The sequence below is a fragment of the Heterocephalus glaber genome, unplaced genomic scaffold (assembly GCF_053883595.1).
Source record: "Heterocephalus glaber isolate CG9 unplaced genomic scaffold, H.glaber_assembly_v1.0 deba00001586, whole genome shotgun sequence".
In the NCBI taxonomy this organism is placed as follows: domain Eukaryota; kingdom Metazoa; phylum Chordata; class Mammalia; order Rodentia; family Bathyergidae; genus Heterocephalus; species Heterocephalus glaber.
Window position 1 is genome coordinate 20,423,241 of NW_028258364.1, and position 11,143 is coordinate 20,434,383.

The 11,143-nt window shown below is 40.1% G+C and overlaps 1 long non-coding RNA gene across 1 annotated transcript; it reads right to left on the bottom strand.

Moving 5' to 3' along the window:
- Positions 1–9,189: 9,189 nt before the first annotated feature.
- Positions 9,190–10,425, bottom strand: LOC147823435 (uncharacterized). The gene is made up of 2 exons (XR_015443942.1): positions 10,223–10,425; positions 9,190–9,625 (listed from the first exon to the last, which is right to left on the bottom strand). It is a non-coding gene; the product is annotated as an uncharacterized LOC147823435 (long non-coding RNA).
- Positions 10,426–11,143: the final 718 nt, after the last annotated feature.

Sequence of the window (11,143 nt, forward strand, 5' to 3'; positions counted from 1 at the left end):
CTTTTCAAGTTACTATATGGCATGCTACCTAATGTTTTAATGGTAGCTCAGTATTTCATAGAATGTGTTCTATAAAGACACCTACTCTTTCCCCCTGACCCAGTTAATGGATTTTCATTCTATGTAGAAATTTTCTGATTAGAAATAGCATAGAAATTAATATAAAAAGATATGGGGCACATATAAAAATATTTCTTTGGGAGAGAGATTAAAAAACGAAATTGTTGAATCAAAGTTTATCCCCATTTAAAATAATAACAGATACTGACAATTTGCCTGTCAAAATAATCCATCTATTAAAACTCCCATCAACAGCTGGTGCAGTTTTCTAACACACCTCCAATATTTGAAGTTAACAGTCCATTCTTGCTAACCTGATAGATGAAAGATGATATTTTATTTCCAGCCAAATTTCTCTCGAGTAAGGAGGCTGAATTCTTGTTGAAATGTTTATTGGCCCTTGAGATTACTTTTAAATTTGTTTTCTACCTTTTGATGTTGCAACTACATTTATATAATCATGTATCATTTTCCTTAGATCAAATCTGTTGCTCTTTTCATGTAGGGGTTCTACTCTTTTGTTTCTCCATTTATATGCCATGAGCTATGACAGCAATGAGAGAATAAAATGAAAGGGCAGATATTTAAACTATTAAGTATGGTTTAGGATGTTATGAATGAATCGTTCCACCCTTACTGAAGGCTGGTGGCTTACCAAAGAATGGAGGAATGCTTTTTGATAATATTCTGACCCCATACACACACCCCAACCTGCTACCAGGCATTGAACCCAGAGCCTTCTTACTGAGCTACAACACCAACCCTTTCACATTTTTTTGTTTGCTTGGTTTATTTTGAGACAGTCTTGCTAAGTCACTAACTTGTCCAGGCTGGGCTCAAATTTGCAGTCCTGCTTCAGCTTCCCAGAGTGCTGAATTACAGGTGTGCACCACCACCCCTGGTTTTATGGTATTCTTAATGCCCTCTTTGTATTTGCCTCAAAGCAGACACAACCCAGAGCCTCCAGGGGGACCCACTGGGTTGCATCCTATACAACTTCATTAATGTCTATTCTACTTTATCCCACTAGGGGGTAATGTTGGGCTAAAGACTGCTCCCTGTGATTAAACCTGAAGCTTTTATTCTGTGTATTCTGTTTAAAGTTTCACTACTCTGGTCAAAACTCAAAAAACACATCCCCCATCATAGTGGGGACATTAGGACAAGCAGACAGAGCTTCAAATTCAAGAGTAACAGAAATGTCATTGCCAAGAGGAACTTGACCACAGTACCTGCCCCCTCACAGTGCTGCACTTACTGGGGACTGTGAGTCCCAGTTACCAACGTTACCAGTGCAGGACACCAAAGGGGGAAAGGGAGAAAAGAGGCAAGAGAAGAAAGAGGGTGCCCTTCATGCCACAAACATTACCTAACATCAAGTCCACAGGATTTGATTTCTGATTAAAATGTCATTTCCTCTTAGGTTCATGTCCTTAAGCTTACAAATCTAGGATCTCCCAAAGCCACACTTCTGTCAGAACAGGCTGTCTCCTGGATCACAGAACCCTCCTCCATGGCCAGCCATGTCACCGTCCTGTCAGAGTACTGGCCAAGACCCACAAGACTCCCTGGTGGCCAGCAGGATGGCCACAAACTCATGGAGAAACAGTGTGGTGAGGCCAGCTTTTCTCTACGTGCTCTATAGTCATGCACACAAGCATGATCCCAGTCAGGTCACCCCTAATCTTCAGAAGATCTTGCGCTTCTCTCCACTTAATTGGACAGCACACCTTATTTCCTCTGCAAAGGAGGTGACCCTAGTTGCTCTTTCAAAAGCTCTCATAAAATAATCAAGGTCTGAATGAAGAACCAAAAACATATGCCCAAAAGATCCAATTTATTCTGGGCTCTTTTTTTTTTTTTTCCTCAGTACTGGGATGGAACTCAGGACCTTGTGGTTTCGAGGTAGGCACCGTCTCACTGAGCTACATCCCCAGCAAAAGATCCAATTTAGGGAGGGGCAGGGGAAAGGAAAGAAAGGAAAGGAAAAATGATGAGAAATGGAAAAAATGGAAATAAAGTCTTTGTAAATCGGGAAGGGTGGAGGGGGTGAAGGGAGGGGTAGGAATGGGGAAAAAATAAGAACCAAGATGCATTATGTAAAGGTACAATTCCCAGTGAGAAATGTAATTGTGTTGTGTACCTAAAATGTACCAATAAAAGAATTTAACAACAACAACAAAAAAGATCCAGTTTAAATGAAACCATCATTGAAGGATTCAAGGGCATTACTTTTAAAATAGTACAGCCTGGACCTTGTCAGAGGGATGAATGTATGTGGGCTTCCACTGTGAAAGCTCAAGACAGCACTACCAGAAGGTAAAGTATGGTCATTTTCTTACTCACATTTAGAGAGAGGGAACATGAGTAAGAGAGAGAGACACACACACAATGAGCTCACTAAATACAATAATGAAGCTAGATTTCAAACACATCAAGAGTAAAGAAACAGCCAGGTGTGGTAGGAGATGCCTGTCACTCCAAAACTTGGGAGCCTGAAGCAGGAGGACTGCTGTTGAGTTTGAGCCTGAACTATGTGGCAAATCTCTGTCTCAAAAAACAAAAATAAACAACAAACTAAAAAAACAAAAAAGGAGCCAGATGTGGTGGTACATACCCACTGTCTCAGCACTCTGAGTGGCTGAAGCAAGAGAATTGCAAATTCAAGTCCAGCTTGGGCAACTTAACGAGATCCTGCTTTAAAATGAAAAATAAAGGCAGACTGCAGATGTATTTAGATGTGAAGGCCCTGGGTTCAATTCCCAGTACTCTTGAGAGAGAAAAAAAAGAGTGAAGACTAGTCCCCTTGAGAGGCCACTGAATGACACCTTTGGTTGTGACCTCCCCAGGTGCCTAGCTGAGTCAAGCACTAGCAGGCAAATGGTCCCTTGCTCCCACACTCACTGGTTTCCTAAAGCCCTCCCTCCTGGTGTACAGAGAGAGCACTCAGGAATGGGAAGGGGCATTGTGGCCCAGTTCAAAGTCTGTAACCTGAGAACCTGAAAGAATACAACAGAGTGGATGTGTGGCCAGGAAGTCCGTAAAGCACAGCATAGGTCTTTGGAGCTCTCTCTGAGGGGAAAGAGATACTCTCCCAAAACAAGTTCTATCCGGTCTTTATAAATTGTCTTCCAACACTGGCTTCTTTCTCCCTTCCCCACTAACAGCAGCTACTGTTGAAACTAGAGTCAGTCAAAACGCAAGTCTGAGATTTTAGTGATTCCTGTGAAGAGGAAAGGAGGAATTGCAGTAAACTTCTTCATGATGCTAAGGTGTGGGAAGACTCTACCCTGGTCATCTGTTCTCCACTCTGCATGTTTCACTGGTGTATATTTGTAATACATGATATTTATGTTAGTTTGGGGAAATTCATACATGTATGACACATCTTGGTAATCTTTTATTCCCTTCTCTCTCTGAATCCCCTCTCCCCCCTTCCCCATCCCTTTTCCCCAGCTCCAAAATATCTGCCTTTATTTTACTCCTCATTTGTATTTTGAGAAACCATGTGATATTTGACTTTCTGTGTCTGACTTATTTCACTTAATGTTGTGGTCCCAATATCCATCCATTTTTTTCTGCAAATGACATGAATTCATTCTTTTTTGCAGATAAATAGTGTTCCATTGTGGATGTATACCATATTTTCTTTATCCTTTGTCCATTACTACTTGTTTACAGAATAACCTGCAATACCAGCAATCAGTGAACCATTTCAGCACTGTCCACAGGTGTGGCCCACTGGCATCCAACCTCGGGCCCAGACTTTTAGTAGGCCTGCTTTGTCTACCCTCTGACCATACTGCTCGACACATCACCCATGAAGGTCCAAGGAGGCCATGGTCAGGGAGCTGTGCTGCCATCCTCATCAGCCCACCGTCTGGTACCAGGAGCCCATTATTCCTTCATACACAGCACTGTGCTCCTTCCTGAGCCTGCTCAGTTTTCTCCCCAACACCCCAAAAGCAACGTATCCTAGACATGGGCACTGAAGAGTGCCTGGGAGGTGCCTGATGGGAGGATTGTACTTGGAGCTCCAGTCTACAATAGAGCGGACGATAGAGGGGTTGTTGCAAGAGAAAAGGGCTGAGTGTGAAACCTACTATGGGACAAGGCTAGGGAGGAAAATCCAGAATCAAACCCAAAAATGAACCAGATATTGAAACCATCAGATATGGACTTTTAAAAGATTGTGTTCAATGTGTTAACAAAAATAAATAAGATGAAGAATTTTATGAAAGAAATGGAATAAGAATTGAATTAAAATGTTATAATAGATAAAAATAACAAGTCAACCTCAATAGATAAGTTGTACAGATTAGACACGGCCAGAAAATGATGTTGATGGACTAAACATAGATCAATAGAAAATGTCCAGACAGAAGTAAGGGGAGGGGAATGGAATAGAAGACACAGAAAATAGTATAAAATAAATATAGAACTTAGGGTAAAGGCCCAAAATACAAAAACCAGAAAAATAGCATGGAATAAATATGAGGCTTAGGGGAAAGTTCTAAAATACAGAAAATAGTATAAAACAATTATGAGACTTAGGAAAAAATTGTAAAATTTAAGACTCCCAGGAGAAGAGGGGAAAGAGAATGGACAGAAGCAATATTTGAAGAGAAAACAGCTGAGAATTTTGCAAATTGACCAGATACATCAGGTTGCAGAAGTACAAATCATCCTAAGTAGGACAAATATGAGGCAAACTACATCTAGACTTTATAAATTTGCTGAAAATTCATGATACAAGCCAAATTTTGGAAGTTTTTGTGGGAATTACTTTTCAAAGAACAACAAAAAGACTGATAGTCACTGCTACACAAACAATGGAAGCCAAAAGACAGCAGAATGAAAATGTTACAGTAACAAAAGACAGTAACTAACAAACTAAAATTCTATATTCAATGAAAATATTCTTCAAAAATGAAGATGGAAAAATAAAATAATGATTTTTTTAGACAAAATAATCAAGATATTTTATTATCAACAAACATACACTGAAATAAATATTAAAGAGAGTTCCTTAAGCAGAAGGAAAGTGATCCTAAATTAAAAACATAAAAATTCAACAAGGTACACCAAACACTAGTGAGGGTAAATATGTAAGCAAATCTAAACAGGTATTGACTTTCCAGAGTGATTATAATAATGTCTTATGGGTTCATATAGTTGAATACATGGCAAAAATAGCACAAAATATACCAGAGGAGTAAATGGAGTTCAAATGTTCTAAGGAAATTGTGTATTCTGAAAGTATTATGATTATTCAACTTTAAACACTGAATATTTAAAGTACATGTTATGAACTCTATAAAAGAAAATACAAAAACTAATAAAAGAATAGTAAAATAATGTGTAGCAAGTTAACAGAAGGGGAAAGGAATAATAACAATAATAATAAAAGTTTGATAATCCAAAAAAAGATAAGAAGAAAGAAAAAACAAACGCTAGGAATAGACAACGAATCATAAAATGATGAATTTAAGTCTAAATATGTTCCTAATTACAGTGACTGTAAATAGACTAAACACTCCAAAGACCAAGATTTTCAAACTATATACAAATGAATCTCACTATATGCTCCTCATAACAGATATATCTCAAATAGATGGGCCCAGACATGTTGAAAGTAAAATAATAGAAGTTATACCATGCAAATAACAGACATATGTTGCTGTGGCTATAACAATATGCTGTACTCCAAGTAAACCAAAAAGCACTGCAACAGATAAAGAAGTATATTTCACAATAATAAGAGGGATGGTCCTTCAGGATTTATAACTTAAAATTTATGTTTATCTAATAAAAATGGCCCCATATAAAAAGTGAAAATTGTCAGAAATAAAGGGAAAATTAGAAAATCTATAATCGTAGGAAGATATGTTTAGAGCTTCCCTCAATTACTAATAGGTCAATCAGGAAACAATAGCTGTAGGAATATAGGAAACTTGAGAATCATGACGGAAAGACTTGATCTAGATGGCTCATGCAGAACATCTCCTCCAACACCTAGAAAAATATTAAATACTTTTTCTCCTATGACAGGCCAAAGGCAAGGATGAAGCTATTTACACTTCTCTCTGATGTTATACTGAAGGTCCTAGCTGGGGCAATAAACAAGGAAAACAAAAATGTAAAGACAAAAAAACAAGCAACAAAACTGTTATTATTTGTACATTATGTGATAATGTATACCAAAAAAATCCAACACTATGAGAATCAATAAGTGGATTTATGTGGTTGCTGGATAAAATCAATATTTTAAAAATTAATTTTAAGTTACATTCTAGCAACTAACAAGTGAAAAAGAAAATGTAGATATCATACTACTTTCAATAACATTTAAAAATCTCATAATAAATTCAACAAAATATGTGTTAAGACCTCTACAATGATCATTATAAAACATTATTGAAGGAAAGTAAACTTAAATTAATGGAGGCAGAAATTATCTTCATGGATTGGAAGACTGAGTATTATAATGGCATCCATTTTTCCCCAAATCCAGCTATGGATGTAATCCCAACTAAACTTCTAGTAGGTGTTTATTTTGTTTTGTTTTAGTGGAAATGAAAGCTGGTTCTATAATTTATGGGAAATGCAAAGAGTCTAGAATAGATGAGGCAATCTTAAATAGCAGGGTTATACAACTATCAACCACCAAATCTTATTTTAAAGCTATAAAGATTCAGACAGCATGGAATTGACAAAGGTCAGGCAAATATAGTAGATGGATGGACTAGGGGAAAAAAAGTTCACAAATAGATTCATATATGAAACATTTGTTTACAATGAAGGTCATAATGGAGAACATTGGGGGAAATACGATCTCAAAAAATGGCAGCCAGATATGGCGGCGCATGGCTGTAATTCCAGCACTTGGGAGACTGAGGCAAGAGGTTGGCCATGAATTCAAAGCCGGCCTGAGCTACATAGTTCAAGGCCAGCCTGAACTACATAGTGAGACCCTGTCTCACAAAAAACCCCAAACAAACAAAAAACCCCAAGCAAACAGACAAATGATGCTCACCAATCTATAGAAAAATCAAGATTGTTTTGACCCCTTTCTTCGAGGTCAGTTCTGGTGATGCTTATTTAGCAATTTCAAGTAGAAACCCCAGAGGATTTTTTAAACTTGGGCACAGTTGCCACACCGTCATGGCCTCCCTCTCCCTGCCCTCCTTGCAGAGATTCAGAAAGAAATGGCTAGCCCTCAACCTCTAGGAGACATGCCTGTAGAGCCAGCACTCAGGGAGGTCAAACAGTTCCACTGGCAAGTGCTCCAGTCCAGCAAAGTCAGGTGGCCCCAGAAGCTGCAGGACAACTGCCAGAGAAAAGCCAGACCTTCTGAAGGTTTCTGGGAGGGCAGAAATGAGGCACCAATGTCAGTCTAAGTCTCCTTAGCACTTGAGTTCTCCTGGACTGTAGGGGGTCCTGATGGCCCACTGTTAAAGCCTTCACTGGAAGCTGGATGTGGGAGTGCCCATTTGTAATCTCAACACTCAGGAGTCTGAGGCAAAGGACTGAGAGTTCAAGGCCAGCCTGGACTGCATAGTGAGATCCTATCTCAAAAAATATAAAGCTTTCATTGGTCACTGATCATTTATCCCTGTCTTGTCTTCCTCTGCTTCTTTGGTTTTGTTTCCACCCATAATTACAGCAAAAGGACTTGTATTTAATATAGGCTTAGCTTTTACCTAGAGAAATATTAACTTCCACTGTGATAAAAGAGGTCAGGAGCCAGCCAAGAAGACTGGATAGGAGCTACTAGCAAGGTTGGAGGGGAGAAATTGGGAACCATAATTACATTGCCAGGTACAAAAATATTTCAAGGAATTTTTTTCAAATGGATGTTGATAAAATTTTAATTAACTACTTGTAAATCAACTGGTGACCACAAGTGTAGAACCAATCTAGAGACTAGTTATGAGAAGGAAAGGATCAAACAGCATTCCCTGTGTGTTACTGAGCACCCTGGTGCCTTTGCCTTCCAGCCATGCAGTCAGCCTGCCTGTGGTGTCCCTTCTCTTATGGGGGAGGATTGCCCGAGCTGAGCCTACCCCTGGACAGCATAGGGACCCACAATGGGGAAGCACTACCTTCCCTTGGAGGCCAGGAAAATCCCTGTGATTCTGAGACTGGAGTCTTGACATGGGGTCTTGTCAATGACATGGGAGCCAGTACACTACATTGGGAAGGTCTTGGGCAGACAGAAAGGCTTGAATTTGAGTCCTAGCATTACTATATTACATGAAATTAGGCAAGTTCCTTCTTTGATCAAATAGGAATAATGAACACTTGCCTTGCAGGATTGTTATAAGAATTAGAAATCTTGGGTGTGGTGGTATACGCCTGTAATCCCAGCACTCTGGAAGGGTGAGAGGCAGCAGGATGGCCAATTGAGTGCCTTCTGGGCATTTTAGCAATTTAGGGAGACCCTGTCTCCAAGAAAAGGGAAAAAAAGGCTGAAGATGTAGTTCAGTGCAGAGGCTGTGGGTTCAAGCCCTAGTACTGCAAAACAAGACAAATGTGAAAACAAAAACAAAAACTGAGGAGTCAGAAACCATAGAGAAAGGCAAGGGGATGAAAAAAGAATTAAGATGTGTTGTATACATGTACCAACTCTCCATAATGAATGTAACTACTATTTACTATAAACATATACTAATAAAAATAATTTTAAAAAAAATTAAAAGTAGAGAGTAGCCAAATTATACAGAGCCTCAGAAGACAAAGTAAAGATTTTTAATTTTGTTCTAGGTCTGATGACAATTGATTTAAGGATTTACTTAGCATTTTAAGCTTCTTTTTATTCAGACATAGTAAAATGAAGTTGCTTTGGTACATATGGTCCTATGCGTTTTGATAAATTTGTAGTACTGTAATCACCATAATCATTAGAAAGTAGAGTTCTGTCATCCTTCAAAACCTTCTTCACTCAAGCCCTTCCTACTCAAGCCCTTCCCCTCCCCTGGAAGCCATTGATCTGTTCTCTCTCTTTTTTTTTTTACCTCTTCTCTTTATAGTGTTGCTTTTCCAAAATGCCATATAGTGTGTAGCCGTGTGTGTGTGTGTGTGTGTGTGTGTGTGCTTGTAGTACGAGAGACAGAACACAGGCCTTCATACTGATCTATATCTCCAGCCCTTTTTAAAATTCTTTATTTTAAAATTGTAGCATGAAGGCAGGAATGTACGTGCTTAAGCAGAACAAAGGAACAGATGCAGAATGCGAAACAGGAAGATCTTCCCTTACAAGGCCACACTCCAGGCACAACTTGTGCTCTTGATCTCTTGGTGAGGAAGGCTTCCAGAGTCAAGGTTGATTCCATGTAGCCTGGGGGGTGGGGGGAGACCATGCAGGAGCCTGGCTTCTCCAACTACCCCATTTATCTGTACCAGGGTAACAATTCTGCTTGGTAAGATCATAACTTGCAGTCGGGTGTGGTGGTGCACATCTGTAATGCCAGCACTCGGGAGACTGAGGCAGGAGGAGCACTTTGAGTTCGAGACCAGCCTGGGCTACATAGTTCAAGGTCAGCCTGGACAACATAGGGAGACCCTGTCTCAAATAAATAAATAAAGATCATAACTCAGTTACCTCTAGGATTTGACCCTTACACCTTTTCCTTACAAAGCTGTCGATATGCAAGTCATCACATTATAGAAAGGATATGGGTAAAAATTAATCTTTGAATTCAGACTTTGATAGGTAGATAGCTAGATCTCCCAAAACAAATGCAAGGACTGCAAAACCAAGTTGATACAAGAAAAAGAAATAATAATATAGAAACAATGGATTTTAGATCAATCTAGGTAGTAAATGAAATTATGTAAAAAGCCCAAAATACAGGCAGATAGACAACTAATAACTCTGCATAAATATACAGATTCCTGAAAATACAATGAATCTATTTCCTAAAAGTTAAAGGTCGATGAATACTTCTCTGTGACATTCTGGCAGGCGTTTTGTTACATTCTATCACGAAGATTTTCTTTTTGTTTTCCTCAAATACAGTCTCAAGAATACCAGGCTACTGGGAGCTTTGCTTGTCGTTGCCGGTGCTGCAAAGAACAGTTCTCTCAGGAAAAGATAGTCACACTCCTTGGATTAGTTTCGGGATCTCTTAATACATAGGTACTGCCCGTATACTAGTACCTGCTGAGTGTTCTGCGTTCTGCTGTCTCTAGCAGGTGTGTCTAACACCACAGATGGCATTTCTTCGTTCATTATGACTCTCCTGGTTCCTTATGCGCCCCTCATCGTCTTTCTGATCTCCGGACATTTCCGCATTTGGATCCTCTGCACTTTGATGGGTCCTTCTTCCGGATCACCAAGGCAGGGGCGCTGGGTTGATGAGTTCCAACGTGGCCCGCATTGCGATTTGCTATGCCCTTGCCCCGCAGGCGAAAGAGGCAGGCGGAGCCCCGTAGAGGCGTGGCTGCACGCTTGTCAGGAATCGGTGGCCAGCGCAAAGCCAGGAACCCCGGGTCACTTGGTGTCCAAGCCCCTCCGCAACCCTCCCAGGTAGAGGGAGTTCTCTGCCGGCTGGAGCCGCACCTCCAGCCCCTTGGCAAATCCTCCTACAGCTTCTTTCTTCAGCTCGGAATTGGGATCCAGAAATACCAAAGGGATACTTGTTTATCTCAACGTACTGTGATCGCCCTTGACTGCATGTCTTGGCTGTGCGGGCTCATCTGAGGGGCATGATGACATTGCTTCCTATTCTCCATGCCCCCTTCTCTTTGCCTGAGAAATTCCTACTCGCTTTTCAAGACATGGCTTCATCTGCACCTTTTTCAGTAAACCTCCCAAATGTCCAGGCAGGACAGGTACTCCTCTTCTCTGACTCCCAAGCACGGGGGTACCGGCTTAGTACTGTACAGTACTCGCCTTATTAAATCATAAGCACTGATTAGGATGTCCATTCTCCTCAGATGTTACAACAGTGTATGCAGGATCTATTTGATAAATATAAGGACCTCTACAACAAAAACTACAGTACTCTGAAAAAGGAAATGGAAGAGGACATCAGAAAATGGAAAGACACACCCTGTTCCTGAATAGGCAGAACCAATA